Source organism: Heteronotia binoei, chromosome 12, assembly GCF_032191835.1.
Source record: "Heteronotia binoei isolate CCM8104 ecotype False Entrance Well chromosome 12, APGP_CSIRO_Hbin_v1, whole genome shotgun sequence".
Lineage (NCBI taxonomy): Eukaryota > Metazoa > Chordata > Lepidosauria > Squamata > Gekkonidae > Heteronotia > Heteronotia binoei.
Window position 1 is genome coordinate 80,106,429 of NC_083234.1, and position 23,262 is coordinate 80,129,690.

The window sequence follows — 23,262 nt, forward strand, 5'->3', positions numbered from 1 at the left end:
TTGTTTTTGCCTATAACCAGGCTGTCGGTGTCAGTAGGCTAAATTCAAGTTGCATAAGAATGTGAGCAGAGCTCCCTCTGGGTCCTAGTCTGGATCCTGTCGCCTGCAAGAGACTGAGGCATCTGTGGCACTTCCTCTACAAGGACATCAGTGTGCTGGTTTTAACCAGTGGGCCCCCAAACCACATCAGCCCCTGCCAGCTTACAGAACATGGCAGTCCAGTCCCCATGGTTTGAAGTTGGAAAAACTGCCTGCTCTTAGGCTGGGGAGGGGGCGGGAGAGGTTGTTGGTTGAGAGGGGTGTGGCAGCACTGTTCTAAAAGCCATGGGCAAGTCATTGATAGTGTCTGGCGTTTGCAAAGGCTGGGCAGGGCCAGTGTATGTATTATTGAAGGACACATGTGCCCCTGGCCTTGCTTTTCTTTAGAAAGTTTTGCAGGACTCCCCCCACTGGTCTCCCAGCCAGGCTCCAGTTAGGTCCACACCTCTGCAGCTTCTGGGAACAGCTGTTTTCTGGCAATGGTTTCAGCTCAGACATTTCTCCCTGGCTGGCTCCTGTTCCAGCTGAAGATTCTGAGGCTTAGTTGCCTTGTTGGCCTGTTTGCTGCAGGTATATGTGGGGCAGTGCCCAGGGCTGTTTGGGGATCACTTTTGTCCTGTTTGTCTTGGGGATCCAGTTTGGCGTAGTGCTTAAGTGCACAGGCTCTAATCTGGGAGAACCAGGTTTGAGCCTCCACTCCTTCACATGCAGCCAGCAGGATGACCCTGGGCCTCATAGCTAGTCTCAAAAGAGCTCTCTCAGCCCCATCTACCTCACAGGGGAGGGGAAGGGAAAGGAGATTGGAAGCCACTCTGTGAAGGATGGGGTAGGGATCCAATCATCTCTTCTCCCTTCCCCCCTGCTCAAAGGCTTTCAGGGGCCCTTCTCTCCCCCACCCCCTAGGGTGAGAGGCTGCTGGCTTCAGTGAATGATATCATCTGCCAAGCCCAGTTTTGTGCTGTCCCAACAATCTCTTCAACTCTGAAGTACCTGCACGGGGCCTCCCCGCCTTCCTTCAAGCTCTTGGGTAGCCCGGCTTAGCCTGAGCTTGTCAGAAACGGAGCTAAGCAGAGTCAAACACAGTAGTTGGACAGGAGAGCACCATGGAAGACCAGGATTGCTTCCTGCTGGAAGATGGTGGCAGAGCACCCAGTGACCGTCTCTTGCCTGGGACACCCTGTGGATGGTGTTGCCATGAGTTGAGTACCACTCTACACAGTCTTTGTCAAGCGCTTTCTCTCCCCCTCCCTTGCTTTGAACATGATGCCGATCAGAATGCAGCTGAAGGATGACTGGCTTCCCCTGTCCAGCCTGCCTCCCCCCCCCCCACCTTGCTGTCTGCTGCCAGACCTGTTATTGTCTTCTCTGCTGGCAGTATTTTTGCCTGCCAGGTCACAGGCAGAGCCCTCCTTCTGTGCTGGCATATGTTGCTCTGGGAAGTCCTGCTTGCATGAGTGGGATGCAGTCTGGTAGATTATTGTAGATAATCAATACTTTCTCATGCATTATTTTCCTGCAGTTCCTACAAGAGGCCTGTAAAGTAGGTCAGTATTATCCCAGTGCTGTGCGGGGACAGAGGCAAGCTGACAGTCTGAGTTTTCCTGCAAGTTCTTGAAAAAAGCTTGAGTCCAGTTAGGCACCTTCAAGACCAACTAGCTTCTTCAAATATGTTGGTCTGAAAGGTGTCACTGGACTCAAATTTTGTTCTGGTGCTTCAGACCAACGTGGCTACTGATGAATGTATCTATCTTGCAAGTTCTTGGTTGATAGAAGTAAAATTATAATGAGATTAACCATCCTGCATTCCCTTTCCACACTTGCACTTCGTAGCTTGTCTGGGGTTTCTTTTAATCATATATGGATGATTGCAGAATTTGGGTTGCTATCTTCGTGCTTTGTGGGTTGTTTAAAAAAAAAAAACTGGAATCCAACACAAGCTTGAAAAAAATCAATTCTCCTGTGGCAGCTAATTGCCCTGCTCAAGAGTGAGGAGGCTGAACCAATGTCCCAGGAATGTGGTGAAAACAGAAATGCAACCGATTCAGAGCATAGAGGTGTGAATGCACAGACCTACCCCTACAGTCACCGTGCACCTTTGCAAGCAACTGACAGCAATCCAAGTCCCTGTGGTTCTGACTACTGCCTGCCCATCTGCATTCAAGGGGGTTGGGTTTCCAAGGGAAGAAAGGCCCTGCTGCCCATCCAGCGCAGCAGCCTTTCCCCCAGCATCAGTGAACCTCTAGGAGAGGAGTCCCTAACCTTTTTGAGCCTGCATGCCCCAATGGGATTTGAGGAGAGTGCCACGAAAATGGCTGCTGCAGGGGTCAGAGGCAAATACTAAAAAGGCTACCACAGAAGATGGAGCCAAAGCCAGTACCCCCCTCCCCACTTTGCAGCCATGAGAAACCCCTTCATCTGAATGAGGGGTGCCAGGAACAGGCCCTGCCTTACAATAGCTGCACTCACTGTTTGAAAACGTTGGCAGGTGCCACAGTGGGCACTGTGTGAAGAAGGCTGTTCTAGGATGTTTCCAGGAAGCTCCCAAGGAGGGCAGGAAGGCAGCAGTCTCCCCCCCCCCCCCCCCCGTCTGTCCCAGGCATCTGTGGCTCAAGCACCTCTGCTCTCTTTCTGCATAACGTGACTGCCAACAAAAGGGAGCTTCCATTTTCATACAGCGAAGGGAGTTATTCACTTTGTTGAAGGAGCAGCCCCCAAATGCCGCATCTGGATTGTGGGACTGGGAGGTGCAAATAAACTCACCTACAAGCACCAACGAAATGACCTGTGCAGCTGAGAACAGCACCCCAGCAGGTCTAGCATCACGGCTCCAAGAGGAGTTGTTGGCTGCTGCTCAGCATTTTGCTAGCAGGGCATGAAGGAGGCAGCCGGCCCTCTCCTTTGTTCCCATCCTATGGTATTCAGCAATATCCCGCTTCCAACCATACAGGCTTTGTTGAGCTAAGAATTGATAGGCACTCTCTATGAACTGAATGTGGGGTGGGATGATCCCAAAGAATGCTGTAATTGTTTAAAATAAAATTGGTGGTTCATAGAAACAATGCAAATAAAGTCCACATGAGGTAGGATATGAAGCTGTTTTTAAGAATACAAACAATATCCTCTAGAAACACATTCTTGACAGTTTTGGCTAACCCTTGTGGCATAAAATGGAAGGAGAAAGCTGTAGGGTTTGTTTCCTGCCTGTGCAAAACAAGAGTGCCCGAGAGCTTATCAAAATAATGTTGCAGAGAAAGAGAACACCCACAACAGAAGAGCGTGACAAAAAAAACGTGGTTAGATGCCACAACGTAAGTGGCAGTGCCTTAACCATATGCGTGTTGTACAGGCCACTGGGACCTCTTCCATCCTTATCAAGGGGAGTGCTAACCTTCTCTCCTTTCATACAACACAGTGCCCTCTACTGATCAACACTGCATTTAAACCCCACAAAGTAAAATATTTTCAAGTTATAGTGATGAATATTTTCCTTCTTATTTTTAGATTGTAATCGAGCATAAGTGTTGAATTACAGAGATCGCAACTATAAGACAATCGCATAAGCAAACAGTTCTGCGAAGTGCCTTTAAAGCGCTGCTCCGGAGCCTTTGCACTAATGAGATGCATCCTTTCGTCCAATCGGGATGCTCGCCCGCAAACTGAGGCGAATCAGCGAGCGAGCAGCAGAAACTCTTTATTTTGCCGCCTTTAGGATTCTTCTCAGAATGTCGGTCTCGATTCTCTTTTGAAAAGAGATTACAACAATTTGCTCCAAATAAAAGAAACTTCAGGGACATCGCAAAAGGTTGAATCGTCGATCTCGAAAGAGCAGGCAGGTTTGCTCACCAGATTTGCTTGGGGCAAAAACCAGCCGCCCGCTTGTCCTTTTCCCTCTTCCAAAATGGCGGCCGGAAATGACCGACAGCTCTTGGAGGGGAAAGTTCGAGTCCCGCTCGGTCACAGGCACAACACTTTCCCTTTAAACAAAAGGTGCAAGAAAGAAAGAAAGAAAATCGGAAAATAGGCAGCAGGGTTTTTTTTTTAATACTGTGGAATTATAGAGTTGGAAGGGACCTCCAGGGTCATCTAGTCCAACCCCCTGCACAATGCAGGAGACTCACAAACGCCTCCCCCTAAATTCACAGGATCTTCATTGCTGTCAGATGGCCATCTAGCCTCTGACTAAAAACCTTCAGAGAGCCCACCACCTCCCAAAGAATCCTAGAATCATAGAGTTGGAAGGGACCTCTAGGGTCATCTAGTGCAACCCCCTGCACAATGCAGGAAACCCACAAATACCTCCCCCTAAATTCACAGGATCTTCATTGCTGTCAGATGGCCATCTAGCCTCTGTTTAAAAACCTCCAAGGAAGGAGAGCCCACCACCTCCCAAGGAAGAAGCCTGTTCCACTGAGGAATCGCTCTAATGGTCAGGAAGTTCTTCCTAATGTTGAGCCGGAAACTCTTTTTATTTAATTTCAACCCATTGGTTCTGGTCCTACCTTCTGGGGCCACAGAAAACAATTCCACCCCATCCTCTCTATGACAGCCCTTCAAGTATTTGAAGATGGTGATCATATCACCTCTCAGCTGTCTCCTCTCCAGGCTAAACATGCCCAGCTCCTTCAACCTTGTTTACTGTGTTTACATTATGCAATTCTTCCCCCCTTTTTTACCTTTGCGGTTCCCTGGTGCAGATGGCAGACCGTTCAGGTGTGTTTGATATGCAAGCTTAGGGTCTCTGTAGCACCCACGGGGGTTAGCAATTTAGGTCTGGACCTACGGAATGAAAAACATTCCAGGAGACAGTGCCTGATTAAACCCTGTGGAGGCCCCTAGGCAGACAAAATCTTGGGGCCCCCTCACAAATTGTCTCAGAGTCGGAGTGCCCACCGCGTTGCCTGTGGCCCCCACTGCAGCCTGCAGGCACCTTCTCAAAAGCCCCATGGACACAGCTGTGGGGGCGAGGCAGAGAGAGGCAAATGGTGACGACAGCAGCAGCATCCACACCAGGCAAGCTGGGCAAAGAGCGGCTCAGTTGCTGGCTGCACAAGCAGGCTGAGAGGGATGCAAGCAGGGGGGGAACGGGGGGGGGGGGAGCTGTCTGTGGCCTGATTGTTCAAATGGCCCTGCCTGGAGAAGGTTTAATTTCTCCCAAATAGGGTTGCCAAGCTGTAGAGAGGGGATGGAGATCTCCTGAATGACAAGGCACCATCTCCAGCTTCCAGAGATTAGTTGCCCTGGAGGAAAATGGCTCCTTTGGAGAGTGGACTCTCTGGGGCATTATTAACCTCCGAGGTCCCCAAATGGGGACGTTCCTGGAGATTTGAAGATGGTGCCTAGGGAGGGATCTGGGGAGAGGAGGGAGTTCAGCAGAGGCCTGATGCCATCCTCCAAAGTAGGATTGCCAAGTTCACTTAAAGAAATATCTGAGGACTTTGGGGGTGGAGCCAGAAGCAAGGTTGTGACAAGCATAATTGAACTCCAAAGGAGTTCGGGCCATCACATTTAAAGGGATTTTAAATGTCTTTTTAATGCCTTCCCTCCACTGGAAATAATGAAGGATAAGGGCACCTTCTTTTGGGGCTCATAGAATTGGAACCCTTGGTCCAATTCTTTTGAAACTTGGAGGGTGTTTTGAGAAGTATCGGATGCTATGCTGTGACGTTGGTGCCTATACTTCAAAAAAGCCCCCCCCCCCAGAGCCCCAGTGGATCAATTCTCCATTATACCCTATGGGACTCAGTCTCCATAGGGAATAACAGAGTGCCCAGTAGACATTTCCATTCCCTCCCCCCCATGGCTTTCTGATGACCCTGAAGCAGGGGGAGGGCCTCCAAACTGGGGGATCCCCTGCCCCCACCTGGGGTTGGCAACTATTGTATAGTGGGTTCTGTGCATTGATGAGTCGTGGTATGAGTGATAACAGGCTTTTTATTTGTTACAGCACAGTATAGGGCTGCATGATTGAGACTGGAAACTAGGCCATGGGGCCAAACTTCTATACAACTCTAGGTTCCTGTGCAAGCACGTTATTGGGTCATTCAAACCGGTGGGGGCTTGTGATTGGTCCAGAGCTGCAGAGATTTTGATCCTGCACCCCATTGTTCCCAAGTCTCCAAGCTCAGTCTGTATGGCTCCAATGAGCCAGGCAGGAACATCCAAAGTCTTCTCTTGAGTCCACATACATAACAGCAACCCTACTCCAAAGCGGCCACTTTCTCATAGTCAAGGGATCTCTGTTGGCTAGAGATCAGTTATAATTCCAGCCCTTACCTCGAGGTTGGACTACTGTAATGCCCTCTACATGGGGCTACCCTTGTGCCGGACCCGGAAGCTGCAGTTGGTGCAGAATGCTGCTGCCCGGCTGTTATTAGGGCTCCCAAGATGGGAGCACATCCGGCCGGGGCTCCGGGATCTGCACTGGCTGCCAGTAATATTCCGAGTCCGGTACAAGGTGTTGGTCATTACCTTTAAAGCCCTATATGGCCTAGGACCTGCCTACCTTAGGGACCGTCTCTCCCCACACGTTCCCCAGAGAGTACTACGCTCGGGTTCACAAAACCTGTTGGTAGTCCCCGGGCCAAAGGAGGCCCGTCTAAAATCCACCAGGGATCGGGCCTTCTCAATAGCGGCACCTTACTGGTGGAACCAGCTGCCGGAGGAGGTGCGGGCCCTGCGGGACCTAGGGCAGTCCCGCAGGGCCTGTAAGACAGCCCTCTTCCAGCAGGCCTATAACACCTAACTGAAGAGTAGAACATCTTGGATGGAACAAAATGCTTTTATAGACCGCTGGTTTTATTTTTATTTTTATCTTGTTTTATCAACTGTGGTTTTAACTGTACTTGTAAATGTTTTAAATTGAACTATGTGAATTATTGTGTTGTGAGCCGCCCTGAGACACTTCGGTGAGAAGGGCGGGATATAAGTCCATTAAATAAATAAATAAATAAATAAACACTGCCCTGAGCCACTGGAGTCAGGCTGGCATAAGAATAAACAAGTAATAAGAAATATCACACTCTTGTTTCACTTTTCAGGCCTACCTTTTAATTCCTTGCCAGCGAGAGAGAAATACAGCTACTGGTATATTGCCTGGAAGTGCAGTCAGACAGAGAGGCGGAGGTAAGAAGAAACTGAAGTGTGGGGTGTACACACAGGTGCTCTGTACGCTTATTTCAGAAATGAGCCTGTTTCTTCAGCACCTTCATAGTCTGAAGAAATCCCACTTCAAAGAACAGCAAGGCCTCCATTCTCCTAGACAAGTTCAACCTACAGAGCAGTGGCTGAGTTATGGCCTCTCAGAGTCTAATCAATAGAACAAGTAATTGCCACACTTCTCCAAACCCTCCTGGGGTTGCCTGGAGATTGAGTAATACAACACCCACTTTCAGGCTTACACCCCATGGAAGACCCAGAGCTTTTCCAGACAGAATTGCTACTGGGCACCCGGCACCATGGGAGATTTGAGGCTGGCTCAAGCTGGGCCTCTTCAAAAAGCTGTCAAGCCAGTGTTGTGCCTCGTACGTGGCAAGAGCAAGCCAGCAATGGATATGAACAGAGGAGGAGGCTGCAGAGCTCTTTAGGGCCCAGTCCACACAGGCTCTCCTCTCTGACACTAAGGACCTTTGGCTGAGTGACCAGCCTTGGAGAAGCGAGTCTCAGCCAGGGTCTGATCCCATCTGGGTTCACATTGCTGCAAGGCAGTCAGCGTGGTGCTGCTCTGAAAGACTGGCAAGAGAACCCAAGTAGTAGCGAATGTACCAGCCGAGTTGATGCCTGGCGTGAGTTGTAGGGAACGCAGCCTTGAAGAACTATTTTGGCTGCTAACATGTTTCTGGGCACCATTCATCATTTCCCTTTGCGAGCCAGCTATGGCCTGGGACCAGGGCATTTGGAAGGCCTTCTCCAGAATCAGCCAAGCTGGCCTCTGCAGGGATGTTGACAACAGACACGGCTTTGCCTTCAAAACTGATGGCCCCTTTTAGTCGCCTGGATGTTTTGTTGCAGTTGTTGCCTGGTGAAATCCTGACACCTGCTGTTGTGGGCTGCTCTTGTCTGACAGGTATTGTTTATTTAATGGCTTCATGCGTTTTAGTCTGCTTCCTGCTTTCGAAGAAGAAGAGCGGCTCACAATCTCCTTCTGCCAGAGCTATGGCTGACCCAAGGCCATTCCAGCAGCTGCAAGTGGAAGAGTGGAGAAACAAACCACTACACCAAACTGCTTCAGGCATATCTTGTGGAGACATGACAAATCCTAAGTGAGATGCCTTTGACTGATTCAGGCCATTGTCCATCAGGTGCAGTATTATCCATTTTGGCTGGCAGGACAAAGGGTTTCCTCAGCAGCAGCACCTGAGATCCTTTGAATCAAAACCTGAAGGCCAGGCCACCTGTACCTGAAGCTCTATGGCAGTTTGGGCATCTCAGCTGGAGCTGTCTTCCTTGGGTGGAAGGAGGTAGGGGCTAAAGAGCCCTTTGCTTGACTCCTGGCCCAGGCAGGGGCGGACTATCCCAGGAAGGGGATGCTGTGAGGCAGATGAGAACCTCTGGGGCCAGGGTTAGATTCCCATGTCCTACCACATGCCCATCATCTCAACTCATTCTTTCCAAGTGATGACCATTTTCAAATGTAACACTCTTTTCTGGGTGCTGCACTTTAAGAAGGAAGTAGATGAACAGGCGTGGTTTTAGAGAAGAGCACTGAAGAGTTTGGAAAACAAGCCCAAGAGGAACGGCAGAAGGAACTGAGCAGAGAAGACCAATTGTGTTCTCCAAATATTTGAAGGGCAAATTCTGTTCCTCCAGCAGGCACAGCACGGGGGTCAGCCACACATCACCTTTCTTCACTTGTTGGTCCCAGCAATGTGCTGACTCTTGACACCTGCCAGGAGAGCCAGTTTGGTGTAGTGGTTAAATGTGCAGACTCTTATCTGGGAGAACCGGGTTTGATTCCCCACTCCTGCACTTGCACCTGCTAGCATGGCCTTGGGTCAGCCATAGCTCTGCCAGAGGTTGTCCTTGAAAGGGCAGCTGCTGGGAGAGCCCTCTCCAGCCCCACCCACCTCACAGGGTGTCTGTTGTGGGGGAGGAAGGTAAAGGAGATTGTGAGCCGCTCCGAGACTCTTCGGAGTGGAGGGCGGGATATAAATCCAATATCTTCTTCTTCTTCTTCTGCCCAGTCCCTCTGTGTGCAAACCAGCTTCCTTCTGTCCTTCAGCATCTCTGCTTCTGCTCCATCTCCAGAACTGTGAAGACAAATAAGTCTGTCCTTAGCCCCAAAGCTTGGGTGATGACCCACACATACCCACAGAGGTTGCTTGTGTCCTCATGGAAACAGAACTGCCCATGCCAATCTTCTTGTCACCTTGCTGCACTTCCTAATCACTTTAGGTGACCCGGTAGCATGAAGAGGCCCTCCTGGGTTAAGATGCCTGAAGCCCTTCTGCTCCCACTGGAGGTGCCCCTGAGTTAGCCAAGTTGAGCTCAGTCTCTGACATCCTTAGAAACAGGCTAGTAACAAGTTCTTTCTGGTGCTGTTCTCCTTTCAAATATGTCAACATTACATCACGGCTGGAAAGGAAGCTATAAAGCCAAAAAGTCAACTGGGAAAGCCAGGAATATTTCACTCAGCAGCAGAACTCTTGCAATGCTTTATACTTGGATGCCTTTGGGAAAGTTGCAAACACTGATAGTCTGAAGACTGTACTGCATCTGCCTTCTCTATGCTTCATTTAACAATAAAGTCCTTCGGCCCCGCCTCTCCCATGGAACTCCTTGCTCATGGCTGCTGTGCAATCACACACATTTGTTGGCAGGATGCAGAAGAGACTTTTGAGTTACCTTGAGTTGCCAAAAATCAGAATGAGAAAGCACAAGCGCAGACTCTCACTTCCTCAGCCATTGAGCTTCAATGCATGTGTGCAGCCGCAGCAACAGTGTGCCATACTTTGTGCCAGAACGGATGAGTTCTTCTTTTTCTGTTGAAATAACAAAGTGCCAGTGTGGCTGTTCTAGTTACCCATTTGTTGCCATGGCCATATGTGCCGAAGCTGCATGGAAGGATCTTGTTGAAGTGGCAAACAAATTATCTCCTGTTTTTGTAAAGGCAAGTTTAAAAAACAAACAACATCTGCAGCTTCTTTGCACTAAGAAGCCTCCTGCACATAAAAAAGGATTATGGCCATGAGATCATCAAGCCTGGCTTGCCAAAGGGAAACTGATGTGTGAAGCTGGTCCCAGCCACTCTTTTATTTCATTTTGGCTTTCTGGTGGGGGAGGGGGCAACTTCCAAAACATTTATATAGTTGCTAAGTAACTTCTTGCAGATTACCTCACTGAAAAAAACAACACAACCCCCCCGCAACCCACCAACAAACCAGTGAAGATGACACACACACACACGCATGCACACGTCTTGGCTATCCAGGGGAAATGGAGTCAGCCTGGAGTTTCTTCTGCCCTTTGGAGATGGGGAGCTCCATTTCCTGTGGCAGTAAAGGTGGATAAGCCAGGGTAGCAGGAGTCAGGTATTTTCCACATCTGTATCTACAATAAAAAACAGAAATCAGGCTCCTGAAGAGAAGTGATAAACTTTGTGATTGAAGTTGCAATGGCTTTGCCTTTTGACTACAAGTGCATGAACAATTATTGTGGAACAATACTGTCAAGCCCGGGTAGTCATAATAATAGAGTCCTTTGTTATGTTTCAAATGAACTTCTTTATTAAACTCCACGGTGCATACAGAACATTGTCTTTGAGAAGACTGAGATATCAGAGGTTACAAGATGCTGTATAGGGTATCATAAAACGTTACAAAAAGCACAGCATTCAGATCTGGGGTTCAAAGGACACAGCAGTAAATTTCCTCTACCTAGCAATAGCATTCTATCACCAACCCATGAAACTGATAAGGCTTGTGAAGCACCTGGAATTGCAGGGGAGTTTGGGCATTAGACATAGCAAGGCAGTTTCCATTAGGTAAACATCCATTGCCAGAAATGGGAAATGGGAGTGTAGGGAATGGAGGAAAACCAGAACTCTTACTTGACATTACTTCAGCCATCTTAAAGGGGAAATAGCCGGGCTTGACAAATACAAATGAAAATACAATACAATAAAAGCACTGTAATAAGTCTTACGAACTAGCTACAATTTGATGGTTCCAATGGGCTCTGCCTATGACCCTCCGCACTCCTCCTCAGCTTCCCATTCCTCAGGCTGTCCTTAGGCCACAGCAGGCCTTGGCATCTCTACAGCTCTGGATTCTGCCACCCTGACATCAGCCTCACTGGACCCAAGAGAACTGGCACCTCAAAGCGAGGAGCCTTCTGAAAGGCCAGGTCGGAGATATCAAGCATGGCTTGTTTGAAGATGGAGATATATATATGTAAAAGCTTTGCTCTGGTGTTTCATCACTGGCAGGGGTGATCAATATGATATATATTCCTGGTTCGAACATGCATTGGAATATCCCCAATGTTGCTCCCTAACCCTCCACAAACTTGTATGAAATGACTGCTTTAAGCCCCCAAGAAGTATCAGGATAGTTGTACAGCTTCTCCACTCTGCAACCCCATTTAAGAATTACTGCTGATAGCAGTGCTTGTACAAGGCAAATGTATTCCCAGTAAATCAGCCCCAAAGGAGGAGTCCATTAAAACAGGTCTATGGGACAAGCGATGGAATCCTTTAGATTTATCTTGGGAAGCTTCAGACAAGGGTTGACCTGCTGGTTCCTTGTATTGGCGGGGGGAGGGCGGTTGTGTGTGCGTGTTAAAAGACACTGCCCTTTCTCTTTTAAGAAAGCTCAAAAGCTATCTTGTAATCAAACCAAATCTGAAGCAAAATATTACTGATTACTGAACTGAAGCAGCGTCTTTTGTGCTATTATTTGAGATTTTCAGTGGAACTAGAACCAGGACAGAGCCTTTAGAAGTGGGCTCAATATAAAGAGTCACTTGGAGGGGAGAAATGAGTAGAGTTGCTCACCTGTTTAGGAAATTCCTGGAGATTTGGGAGTGGATCCTGGGAAGGACAGGGCGCAAGGGGGGGACCTCGTTGGGGTGCAATACCAAAGAACCCGCCCTCCACAGCAGCCATTTTCTCCAGGGGAACTGATCTGTGTAGAGCCTGGGCATCAGTTGTGATTCCAGGAGGCCTCCAGGCCCCACCTGGAGGCTGGGAACCCTATGAGGATGACAGGGGGCCCCCCACCAGAATGGGTGCACCTCCAAATGAGGGCCGTTGAGCCAGTTCAGGATTGCACGCCACCCTTTCTTGCTCCGATGTCTCCTCTTCCTTGCAGGAGAAACCAGTTCAGCTTGTTTTCAGCAGAAGCCAACTTTGCACAGCTTGCCCTTGGGACATAATGAAGTCTCTTTCATTTTTCAGTTTCAAAAGCCTCTGTGTGTGTGTGTGTGTTAAAAAACAACATGCTGAATAAACATTTACTTAAGTGCTGTTTCAAAGTGACTGAAAAACTTGATCAGGCAGACAGCCATATGAAGTGTGGTGGGAGGGGCAGTGAGGGACAGGGTGGAATCTACCTATTTTTTGAGTGGGGGCAAAACTAAAAAATGGCGCCCCACTCAAAAATGGTGTGGGCGTGCCTGCCACCCCAGGCAAAGCACCCTCCCACAGGCAACTGGGAAGGAGAAAGCCCCAGCGTGTGCTCAAGGCGTTCTTCCTCCAGGCCCTTGATCATCCTCGTTGCTCTCTTCTGCACCTGCTTGACTTTGTCCACATCTCTTTCGAAGTGAGGCCTCCAGAACTGCACACAGCATTCCAGGTGTGGCCTGACCAAGGCATGTATACAGTGGAGTTATGACCTCCTGTGATATTGATGTGATAGCCCCTTTTGATGCAACCCAGGATGGAATTTGCCTTTTTTGCCACGGCATCACACTGACTGTTCATATAGTTTACAGTTCACAAGTACCCCAAGATCTCTTTTGCACACACTACTTCCCAAAAGTGCATCCTCCATCCAGTATTTGTGCTTCACATTTTTGTGGCCCAGATGTAGGACTTTGCACTTATCTTTGTTGAACTGCATCCTGTCCATAACCACCCACTTCTCCAGATTATTCCGATCTTGTTGAATTTTAACTCTGTCCTCCTGGGTGTTTGCTACTCCTCCCAATTTGGTATCATCAGCAAATTTTATGAGCAGCAGTGTTCCCTCTAAGCTGAGTTAGTGTGAGCTAGCTCACAGATTTTTGCCCTTCAACTCGTGCATTTTTGTCTTAGCTCAGAAAAAATAGCCCCAGAGTAAACTAATTTATGCAATAGCTCACAACTTTAATGCCAGTAGCTCACAACTTTCATGCCAGTAGCTCACATAGTAGAATTTTTGCGCACAAGACTCCATGGCTCAGAAGGAACATTGATGAGCAGTCCAAAGAAGAAAAAGACAACGCATTCTATTTGACATGATATAGCACATACACCTGTATAGCCTATATTTCTATACCTCCATCGCTGGTGTTCAAAGTTCATTTCTCTCAAATAGGAAATCAAATGTGGTCAAACCATAACTGGGTTAATTGTAACTTAACACTGGACAGTGATCACAAAAAATCCAGATCATGGTCCTTCAACAATTCTTTATTATTAAAACATTCTGTAACAGCTGATATTGAGACTAAATATAGGACTTTATATTTATCCCCATTAAAGTTCATTGTATATGTTTTAGCCCAATTTTCCAGCCTGTCAATATCATCCTGTATTCTGTCTTCTACTATATTTGCTACCCCTTCCCAATTTAGTATCATCTGCAAATTTAATTAGCATCTCCTCTATTTTTTTCATCCAAATTATTTATAAAGATATTGAACAAAACAGGTCCCAGGACAGATCCCTGAGGCATTCCACTTGTCACTCCTCTCCAAGAGGATGAGGAACCATTCACAAGCACTCTTTGTGTAATCTGTCAACCAGTTACAGATCCACCTAACGGTAACAGGATCCAAACCACATTTTACCAACTTGTCAACAAGGAGAGTATGTGGAACCTTATCAAAGAAAAGGCATGCACCTGCCTCACAAAGTGTGCAAAGACTAAAGCTTGCATGTTGGAACATCAGAACCATGCTTGACACAGTAGACAGTGGTCGCCCTGAACGATGCTCTGCTCTAGTTGCCCACGAACTTCTCAGGTTGAATATTGACATAGCAGCTCTCAGTGAGGTCCGTTTCCCTGAGGAAGGTAGTCTTCAAGAACATGGTGCTGGCTATACCCTCTACTGGTCGGGTAAGTCAAAGGCTGAGAGCCGCCTTTCTGGCGTTGGCTTCATGGTCAGGAACTCCATTGCCTCCAAACTCGAAAACCTGCCAACAGGTCACTCAGATCGCATCATGTCCATGCGCCTCCCACTTCAAAACAAGCAGCATGCAACACTCTTCAGTGTGTATGCCCCAACCCTTCAAGCAGATCCTGCAGAAAAGAACAAGTTCTATGCTGATCTACGCAACCTCGTACGGAAGACCCCTACAGAGGACAAGGTGATCATCCTTGGCGACTTCAATGCCAGAGTAGGTAAAGACTCGGAAGCCTGGAAAGGAGTACTTGGCAAACACGGCATTGGCAACTGCAATGATAACGGGCGCCTCCTGCTAGAATTCTGCACGGAGCACCAGCTCACCATCACCAACACTATCTTTCAGCAGAAGAACAGCCTGAAGACAACCTGGATGCACCCACGGTCCAAGCACTGGCACCTTATCGACTACATTCTGGTGCGCCAGAGAGACCTTCGAGATGTCTTACACACCTGAGTAATGCCCAGTGCGGAATGTCATACGGATCATCGTCTTGTACGCTGCAATCTCCGTCTTCACTTTAACCCACACCCAGGAGAGGAGGTATCCCTCGGAGGAAGCTTCAGGTTGGCAGCCTTCAGTCAGCCGAAGTTAAAGCTGCCTTCCAGGCAAAACTCCAGTCAAGAATTGAGGACCCCAGTTGCCCCACAGACCCTTCTCCAGAAGCACTCTGGGAACACCTAAAAACTACCATCCTGTTGATCTCTGAAGAAGTCCTCGGGTTCTCCACAAGGAAGAACAAGGACTGGTTTGACGAGAACAATCAAGAGATCCAAGAATTACTAGCGAAAAAGAGATCTGCCTACCAAGCACATCTTGCTCAGCCCTCCTGTCCCGGGAAAAAAGCAATCTTTCGCGCTGCATGTAGCAACCTCCAGCGCAAGCTTCGAGACATTCAGAACGAGTGGTGGACCAAGCTTGCAGAGAGAACCCAGCTGTGTGCAGACACTGGTGATTTAAGAGGGTTCTACGAAGCCCTGAAGGCAGTATATGGCCCATCATATCAGGCTCAGAGTCCCTTGCGTAGTGCAGACGGCCAAGTGCTCCTCACAGATAAGGCATCCATACTGAACCAGTGGTCGGAGTATTTTCAGGTTCTCTTCAGTGCCAACCGTGTAGTTCAAGATTCAGCAATCCACCTCACCCCACTTCAACCAGTGAAAACAGAGTTGGATGAGATACCCACCCTAGAAGAGACTGTTAAAGCCATCAAGCAACTGAAAAGTGGCAAGGCAGCGGGAGTTGATGGAATCCCACCAGAGATCTGGAAGCATGGGGGCACAGTACTACATAGCACACTTCACAAAGTACTTGTCACCTGCTGGGAACAAGGCAAACTACCACAGGACTTTTGCGATGCAATCATCATCACCCTACACAAGAACAAAGGGGAAAAATCAGACTGCTCCAACTACCGGGGGATAACCCTGCTCTCCATCGCAGGCAAAATCCTTGCCAGAATACTCCTGAACAGACTGGTGCCCACCATTGCAGAAGAACTCCTCCCAGAGAGCCAGTGCGGTTTCAGAGCTAACAGGAGCACCACCGACATGGTATTTGTTCTCAGGCAGCTCCAAGAGAAATGCAGGGAACAGAACAAGGGTCTATATGTGACTTTTGTCGACCTTACCAAAGCTTTCGATACCGTTAGCAGGAAAGGCCTGTGGCAAATCTTGGAACGTTTAGGATGTCCCCCAAGGTTCCTCAGCATGATCATCCAGCTACATGAAGACCAGCGAGGCCAAGTCAGACACCGCAACGACCTCTCGGAGCCCTTCCCAATAGGCACAGGTGTAAAGCAAGGCTGCGTTCTCGCGCCAACTCTCTTTACAATCTTCTTTAGCATGATGCTTCAAAGAGCCGCAGTAGATCTAGATGATGACAATGGTGTCTACATCCGCTATCGCACCGATGGCAGCCTGTTCAACCTGAGGCGACTAAAGGCTCACTCCAAGACAATGGAAAAACTTATCCGAGAGCTACTGTTTTCTGATGATGCTGCACTCATCTCCCACTCGGTATCAGCTCTGCAGCATATGATGTCCTGCTTTGCAGAGGCTGCCAAGCTATTCGGCCTAGAAGTTAGTCTGAAGAAGACAGAAGTTCTCCACCAGCCTGCACCCCAGGAAGATTATCATCCTCCCTGCATCACTGTGGGTGAATCAGTTCTGAAGACAGTCCAGCAGTTCAGCTACCTGGGGTGCATCATCTCCTCAGATGCCAAGATCGACAAGGAGATTGACAACAGGCTGGCAAAGGCAAACTGTGCATTTGGCCGACTGCACAAAAGAGTGTGGAGCAACAAGCATCTGAAAAAAGGCACAAAGATCAATGTTTACAAAGCGGTTGTGATGACAACCCTCATCTACGGCTCCGAATCGTGGGTTTTATACCGTCATCAACTGCGACTCCTTGAGCGCTTTTATCAGCGCTGCCTTTGCACCATCCTCAACATCCACTGGAGTGACTTTGTGACCAACACTGAAGTCCTCAAGAGGGCGGAGGTTACAAGCATCGAGGCACTGCTGTTGAAGACACAGCTGCGCTGGGCAGGGCATATTTCTAAGATGGAAAACCACTGCCTTCCCAAGTTTGCTCTGTATGGCGAACTTTCCACCGGCCATCGAAATAGAGGGGCACCAAAGAAGAGGTACAAGGACTCCTTGAAGAAATCCCTTGGCACCTGTCGCATCAACCATCACCAGTGGTCTGACCTAGCCTCAGATCGCAAAGCATGGAGGCACACCATCCACCTGGCTGTCTCTTCCTTTGAGAACGCACGCATAGCTGGTCTTGAGGACAAAAGGAGATTGAGGAAGAATCGCACTGCTACAGCACCAACCCCAAATCAGACTTTTCCCTGCAGCCACTGTGGCCGGATCTGCCTGTCCTGCATTGGTCTTGTCAGCCACCAGCGAGCCTGCAGCAGACATGGACTACTACACCCTTCTTAAATCTTCGTTCGTGAAGTCAAGCCGAGAGAGAGAGAGAGAGAATGTCCTGTTAGGATTAAGCAATATTCAATTCAAACAATATCAGCAGGGAGTACACACATCTGTGGCAAAGGTGGAAGAATGAAACCTGATCTTTCTAACTCTGAGTATGTGTTAATTTAAAGAAGGCTCTGCGGAGAGTTATTTATCCCTCAAAGTCTAAACACTTAAAGGCAAATGTGTTTTCCTGTGGGAAGCGTGCTAACAGATGCAGATTCTGAATATGCCTGTTGTGTCTGTCCCAAAGCGATAGTCCCAAATAATAGAGATCATTAATGCAATAGGTTCATTTAGGCAAAAGAAAAAAAAAGAATCTGAAAAAAGTTAGATAGTCTTCAAGGCATGTATGTAAAAGAATAATGACATGAATTTATTTAAAATGTTATAGATTGTATATGCCAAACACTAGAAAAAGGGATACTATGCTGGGACAAAAGGAGCATCATGTGCAAATCTGGTGCACATTGGAAATGGGAAAATCTATGCAAGAAATGCTTGTAGGCATGGAGGAACCTATGAACTGTCTCTGAATATTGTCTGAGTTGTGACCCAATGCGCTGTAGTGGTTAGAGTGTTGAGACCCAAGTTAAAATCTCTATTCTGCCAGGGAGTGACCTTGGGCTAGAAACTTTCTACCGCTCTACTGGACTTCACAGGGTCGTTGTGATGACAAAACGCAGGAGGGGAGAATCATGTATGTCAACGTAAGATTCCTGAAGGAAGAGTGAGACAGAACCAATGGGTGAACAGATAGGTTGAAAACTGGCATAGCTCTTTTGGCCAAATCCTTCTATAGTTTGCAAGCTGTAGTCATTAGAAATATGCAAAGGGTCAACTCCTCCATAGAATTGCTGTGGGTGACAATACTGGGCCCCAAAGGTAATTTTGCACAGGGAATATGCTATCTGGCCTCCTGATCAAAACCCTCAGTGTGATCTTAAAATGGAATATGAAATCAGAGAGGCATTCAAAGGACAGGGAATTGTAATAATGGGCAATTTTAACTGCTGTCATATTGACTGGATAAATGCATGATCTGAGCACACTAAAGAGGTAAAATTTCCAGATACTCTAATGACTCTGCCCTACAACAGCTGGTCATAGCACCAACCAACAGGGGAAAGACCTCAAGTGTAATCCCCAGTGGCACTGCTGGGGACCTAGTGCAAGGTGTGGAGGTGGTTGAACATACTGGGGACAGTGGTCACAATAGTATCAAATTTAACTTACATGTATGTGGGAAGGTGCCAGGGAACTCCAACAATGTCATGTTTGGCTTCAAAAGTGGAAACTTCTCTAAGATGAAGAATCTGGCAAAGAAGTTAAAAGGAACAGTCAAGCAGGTCAAATCTCAAAACCTCAATATTAGAGGCTCAGTTAGAATGTCTACCACAGGTCAGGGAAGATAGTACAAAGTCTATGAGCTTAGCTAAAAAGCAGTTTAGAATGAAAAAACTTCCTTGAGAAACTGGAAGGCTTACCCAAGCGAGGCAAACAAAAAACAATACAAACTTGCACAAAGGAAATGCAAACAGATAATTATGGATGCAAAAAGGATTTTGAAAAATGTATTACTAAAGGCATAAAGACCAGTTGTTCCGTTCTTTATTGAATTAGATAGAGTAGGAGCAGGAAACTGGCTAGGGAAGCAATTGGAGCATTGGATGACAGTAAAATTAAAGGAATGCTAAAGAATAAAGGGATTTCTGAGAAGCTAAATGACTTTTTCTTTATTTTTTATTTCTGTGGATTTGTATTCCGCCCTTTCCCACAAGGGCTCAGGGCGGATTCCACTTCTTCTCATCTGTCTACACTGCTGGAGATAGAAGGTAAAAACCTGCTCCTCGTATTTGTTCAGGAGGGGAGAATGTGGAGCGTAGGCAAATAGTGGTGACAATGGAAGAAGACAAACTGCAAAGTAACAAATCACCAGGACCAGCTGGTATCAAACCAAGAGTTCTTAAAGAACTAGGGTGGCCAGACCGTCCCGGTCTCCCGGGACATTCCCGGATCTGGCCACCCAATCCCGGATCCCGGGCTGCCTATACCGGGACCATTAAAGGTCCCGGTTTAGGCAGCCCCGGAGCCGGTGGGCCGCGGGCGCCGGCGGGGAAGGCGGCGAGGGAGGGAGGGAGCGTCCCTGCGCGGGGCCCGGCGGCAGTGGTGGAGGCGTCTCCGTGGCCTCCGCTGGTCGCTGGAAGCCCTCCAGAGACTCTGGAGGGCCTCCAGCGACCAGCGGAGGCCGCGGAGAGGCCGCGGGGCACCCGGCGCTGGTCCCGGAAGGCCTTCCAGAGCCTCTGGAAGGCCTTCGGGGACCAGCGCCGGCCAGCGAAGGCTTCCCCGCGGCCTCCGCTGGTCCCTGGAGGCCCTCCAGAGTCTCTGGAGGGCCTCCAGGGACCAGCGGAGGCCGCGGGGAGGCCGCGGGGCACCCGGCGCTGGTCCCGGAAGGCCTTCCAGAGGCTCTGGAAGGCCTTCCGGGACCAGCGCCGGCCAGCGAAGGCTTCCCCGCGGCCTCCGCTGGTCCCTGGAGGCCCTCCAGAGTCTCTGGAGGGCCTCCAGGGACCAGCGGAGGCCGCGGGGAGGCCGCGGGGCACCCGGCGCTGGTCCCGGAAGGCCTTCCAGAGGCTCTGGAAGGCCTTCCGGGACCAGCGCCGGCCAGCGAAGGCTTCCCCGCGGCCTCCGCTGGTCCCTGGAGGCCCTCCAGAGTCTCTGGAGGGCCTCCAGGGACCAGCGGAGGGCCGCGGGGAAGCCGTGGGGCACCCGGCGCTGGTCCCGGAAGGCCTTCCAGAGCCTCTGGAAGGCCTTCGGGGACCAGCGCCGGCCAGCGAAGGCTTCCCCGCGGCCTCCGCTGGTCCCTGGAGGCCCTCCAGAGTCTCTGGAGGGCCTCCAGGGACCAGCGGAGGCCGCGGGGAGGCCGCGGGGCACCCGGCGCTGGTCCCGGAAGGCCTTCCAGAGGCTCTGGAAGGCCTTCCGGGACCAGCGCCGGCCAGCGAAGGCTTCCCCGCGGCCTCCGCTGGTCCCTGGAGGCCCTCCAGAGTCTCTGGAGGGCCTCCAGGGACCAGCGGAGGCCGCGGGGAAGCCGCGGGGCACCCGGCGCTGGTCCCAGAAGGCCTTCCAGAGGCTCTGGAAGGCCTTCCGGGACCAGCGCCGGCCAGCGAAGGCTTCCCCGCGGCCTCCGCTGGTCCCTGGAGGCCCTCCAGAGTCTCTGGAGGGCCTCCAGGGACCAGCGGAGGCCGCGGGGAAGCCGCGGGGCACCCGGCGCTGGTCCCTGGAGGCCTCCAGAGGCCAGCGCCGGTAGCGGAGAGGCCCGGCGCTGGTCCCTGGAGGCCTCCAGAGGCCAGCGCCGGCAGCTCCCTCCCTCCCTCGCCGTGAGGCCGCCGCCGGAGGACTCCCCGCCGCCGCCGCCGCTGGACTCCGCCGCCCTGGAATAAGGTAAGGGGGCCGAAAGCGGGGGGGGCGGGGGGCGGCCTTCCTTTCTTCCCTCCCTCCTCCCTCCCTCCCTCCCTTCCTTCCTTCCTTCCTTCCTTCCTTCCTTCCTTCCTTCTTTCCTTCCTTCCCTCACTCCCTTCCCTTCCTTCCCTCCCTCCCTCCTCCCTTCCTTCCTTCCCTCCCTCCCTCCCCCCTTCCTTCCTTCCTTCCCTCCCTCCCCCCTTCCTTCCTTCCTTCCCTCCCTCCCTCCTCCCTTCCTTCCTTCCTTCCTTCCCTCCCTCCCTCCCCCCTTCCTTCCTTCCTTCCCTCCCTCCCTCCCCCTTCCTTCCTTCCTTCCCTCCTTCCTTCCTTCCCTCCCTTCCTTCCTCCCTCCCTTCCCTCCCTCCCTTCCTTCCTTCCTTCCCTCCCTCCCTTCTTCCTTTCTTCCCTTCTTCCCTCCCTCCCTTTCTCCCTTCCTTCCTTCCTTCCCTCCCTCCCTCCTTATGTTCTTATGTGACAGGGCTTCTCTTATGTTGTTATGTGACGCAGAGTGTTGGACTGGATGGGCCACTGGCCTGATCCAACAGGGCTTCTCTTATGTTCTTATGTGACGCAGAGTGTTGGACTGGATGGGCCACTGGCCTGATCCAACAGGGCTTCTCTTATGTTGTTATGTGACGCAGAGTGTTGGACTGGATGGGCCACTGGCCTGATCCAACAGGGCTTCTCTTATGTTGTTATGTGACGCAGAGTGTTGGACTGGATGGGCCACTGGCCTGATCCAACAGGGCTTCTCTTATGTTGTTATGTGACGCAGAGTGTTGGACTGGATGGGCCACTGGCCTGATCCAACAGGGCTTCTCTTATGTTGTTATGTGACACAGAGTGTTGGACTGGATGGGCCACTGGCCTGATCCAACAGGGCTTCTCTCATGTTCTTATGTGACACAGAGTGTTGGACTGGATGGGCCACTGGCCTGATCCAACAGGGCTTCTCTTATGTTCTTATGTGACACAGAGTGTTGGACTGGATGGGCCACTGGCCTGATCCAACAGGGCTTCTCTTATGTTCTTATGTGACGCAGAGTGTTGGACTGGATGGGCCACTGGCCTGATCCAACAGGGCTTCTCTTATGTGACAATACTGACTTTGGTGGACCCAAGCACTGATTCAGTGTAAGGGAGCTTTGTGTTTGTGTCTTCTAGTGCAATTTTGTTCTCAGATCCTGTATTTACTTCATCAGTATATGGGATAAGGCACTTTCTCAACTGTGCTGCATAATGCAGCCTATTTATTTTGTCCTGTTGGCTCTGTTGGCTCTATCTGCGCCACCTTCATCACTTTCGGGGTGTGGATCCCCCAGTGGAGTGGTCTCCCGACTCCCTCCGCCGGCTGTTTCTGATAGCCCTGCGCCCCCTCTTTCATTTGATATGTGTCCCGTGCGGGTGCCACCCTCCCGCCGGGAGATGCCGCAAAATGAGCCCCCTTGAGGCTTATGGCGGCAGGGCTCGGGGGAAGCGAGCTAGACTGCTGTTCTTTTGAGGGGTTATAGAGTGTTTCGAGCCCGTCCCTGTGGCATCGGTCCCATCATTGTGGGGCCCAGGGGGCCGGCGCAGCGGCACGCTGAAGCAGCCTGTCGGTCACTTCCAGGTTCCTGTCCTGCATCTCGACCGGTGTTATTAGTGACAGGCTGCTTCGGCGTGCCGCTGCGCCGGCCCCCTGTGTCCCACAACGATGGGACCGATGCCACAGGGACGGGCTCGAAACACTCTATAACCCCTCAAAAGAACAGCAGTCTAGCTCGCTTCCCCCGAGCCCTGCCGCCATAAGCCTCAAGGGGGCTCATTTTGCGGCATCTCCCGGCGGGAGGGTGGCACCCGCACGGGACACATATCAAATGAAAGAGGGGGCGCAGGGCTATCAGAAACAGCCGGCGGAGGGAGTCGGGAGACCACCCCACTGGGGGATCCACACCCCGAAAGTGATGAAGGTGGCGCAGATAGAGCCAACAGAGCCAACAGGACAAAATAAATAGGCTGCATTATGCAGCACAGTTGAGAAAGTGCCTTATCCCATATACTGATGAAGTATATACAGGATTTGAGAACAAAATTGTTTCCGGCGGTGATATTTGGGGGATTTTTGGGGACGTCACAGGAAGTGCTGTGAAGTCACTTCCTGTTTCCGGCAGGTGACGCGGGGGAAATGATGTCACAGGAAGTGATGCCACTTCCTGTTTCCGGTGGTGGCATGACATCACCGGAAGTGACGTCACCGGAAGTGACGCCACTTCCTGTTTCCGGCGGCGCGCGCGCTTCACGCGCACCCCCCCCCCTCCACAGTGTCCCTGGCTGGCCTTCAGACATTATGGTCACCCTATAAAGAACTCAAATATGAAACTTCTGATCTTCCAGAAGGCAACATGATCCTAAGACTAGCCTCTGTACTAGAGGACTGGTGAGTGTCCAATGTAGCTTCCATTTTTAAAAAGGATCCAG

General features: G+C 50.3%; 1 non-coding gene across 1 annotated transcript; it reads right to left on the reverse strand.

Annotated features, from left to right (window-relative positions):
• Positions 1 to 3,321: 3,321 nt before the first annotated feature.
• On the reverse strand, positions 3,322 to 3,449 carry LOC132580824 (U6atac minor spliceosomal RNA). The gene has a single exon (XR_009556098.1). It is a non-coding gene; the product is annotated as a U6atac minor spliceosomal RNA (small nuclear RNA).
• Between the last annotated feature and the right edge of the window lie 19,813 nt (positions 3,450 to 23,262).